The sequence below is a fragment of the Osmerus mordax genome, chromosome 18 (genome assembly GCF_038355195.1).
Source record: "Osmerus mordax isolate fOsmMor3 chromosome 18, fOsmMor3.pri, whole genome shotgun sequence".
NCBI classification, from domain to species: domain Eukaryota; kingdom Metazoa; phylum Chordata; class Actinopteri; order Osmeriformes; family Osmeridae; genus Osmerus; species Osmerus mordax.
The window spans coordinates 12,024,931-12,027,267 of NC_090067.1; positions in this window are offsets into that span (position 1 = coordinate 12,024,931).

Consider the following 2,337-nt stretch of genomic DNA (forward strand, 5'->3'; position numbering starts at 1 on the left):
TACTTTTCCACTCACAGTGAAGGGAGAGGAGAGAGAGATCATGTTGAATACAGATTAAAACTAAAGTAACAAGCCTAGCTTGAACAGTTACGTAAGAAGTAGAAAGTACAGATATGTGTGTAAAAAAAAAAAAAGGAATGAAAGTAAAACGTGGTCCAAAATATAAATAGTGAAGTAAAGTACCGATACCGAAAAATCTACTGAAGTACAGTAACAAAGTATTTGAACTTTGTTACTTCCCATCTCAGGTCTCTCTCTGTCCCTCTCCTCAGTCTTTGAGATTAAATAGAGTAGTTCGTACTGTAGTTACCCTTCTACAGTACGGTGAGGTCAGGTGGGTAGCTCTTCCACAGTGACTCACTTCCCAGTGAGAAGGGCTCACCTGCAAAGTGGTGCACTTACACATCCAGCGGCTTGAGCAGCGTGTATGTGGACTTCCTCACGGAGAGCACACACACACACTCCATTCCTCTTGCCATGGCAACCGTCTGGACTGGTGGTGTTTTGGCCTCTTGGGGCGTGATGTTTCATTCAAAGAAGAAGAAGGAGGAGAGGAGAATGGAACGGGGAAGAGGGGGGGGGGTTTGCGAGAGAGTGGGATGATGAGATTAGAGTTGGGGGGGATGTGGGGGATGGTGGCGGAGGGTGGGGGAAGAATGGGGGACACTGGGGGAGGGGGGGGAGGATGGGGGAGGCTGGGGGAGGATGGGGGAGGCTGGGGGAGGATGGGGGAGGGTGGGGGAGGATGGGGTAGGCTGGGGGAGAGGTGGAGGAGGCTGGTGGAGGTGGGGGAGGATGGGGGAGGATGGGGGGAGGGTGGGGGAGGATGGGGAAGGCTGGGGGAGGGTGGAGGAGGCTGGTGGAGGGTGGGGGAGGGTGGGGGAGGGTGGGGGAGGATGGGGGAGGATGGAGGGGAGGGTGGTGGGAGGGTGGGGGAGGGTGGGGGAGGCCACCAGCCAGGCCTCTGAAACACACGAGGCCCAGCCAGGCCTCCTGAAACACTAGGCCCAGCCAGGCCTCTGAAAACTCACTCCAGCCTCACACCGAGTCGTCTGGAGTGAGTAACTGCCGCTGAGAAAGCACCTGGAGAGTTAGATGGGAAGTTGATTCAGGGCTATGTGCGGTTCACACTCATGTGCGCTCTTAGAAACCGTGATGGCTGAAGGACACTCATGAACAATACTCTGACAGTTGTGGCCTTAGCCCAAGTGTCTGTTGTGTCTGAGCCAGGGCTGATCAGCAGCACGGCTATTTATAAAACATCCACTTGTCCATGCATGAGTCAGAACAAACAGCATCTTAGAAATGAATGAGTGTGTGTGTGTATGTGTGTGTGACCCTACACAAATGTCCAACATTGTACCTTTGTGGGATTCTGGATCAATCACCCAGCTGTCTGTCTGTGGCTTCTTGTCACACAGTCAGCCTCCCTCTTCCTCCTCCTCCTCCTCCTCCTTCCTCTCCTCTTCTCTTCCTCTCCTCCTCCTCCTCCTCCTCCTCCTCCTCCTCCTCCTCCTCCTCCTCTCCTCCTCCTCCTCCTCCTCCTCCTCCTCTTCCTCCTCCTCCTCCTCTTCTCTTCCTCTTCCTCCTCCTCCTCCTCCTCCTCCTCCTCTTCCTCCTCTTCCTCCTCTCTCCTCCTCCTCCTCCTCTTCCTCTCTCTGTCCTGTCTCCTCAAAGCTAAATAGTGTTTCTCTCTGCTGCATGGTGCCTGTTCAGGCAGTTGGCCCTTCCCCCCCTCCCTCTGTGTGCTGGATAGATCGCTTCAGCTCTCCTCCCCGGTCACTCCGGGGGGGTCTGGAGTGTCTGTGATGACGACCGGGTCTTTATCAACTGATGTGACCTACTGGTCACCCCCCTTGTTCAATCCTTCAGAGAGAGAGACTGTCACACACACACTAATACACACACGCATGCTTTACAGCTGCAGTCCAAGATCTGGATCTATCCAAACTTAGTTTCCATGGCAACTTCCCCCGCCGATTTCTCCCTATACCCTTCTCCCTCTATGTTTGTCTCTCTCTCTCTCTCTCTCTCTCTCTCTCTCTCTCCTCTCTCTCTCTCTCTCTCGCTCTCGCTCTCGTCTCTCTCGCTCTCTCTCGCTCTCTCTCGCTCTCGTCTCTCTCTGTGTGTAAGATGCCAAAGGCAGTCGGCCTGCAGTGTTTGCGTTCTCTCTCTGTCATGTCATGTTTGCTTTGACTCAGAGACATGTCAGCTCTCTACCCACCACCCGCAACCTGTACCAAACACTTCCTCTACCTTCACCCTCTCTCCTTCTCTCTGTTCTTCTCTCTCTCCTTGTCCTTCTCTCTCGTCCTTCTCCTCTCTCTCTCCTCCCTG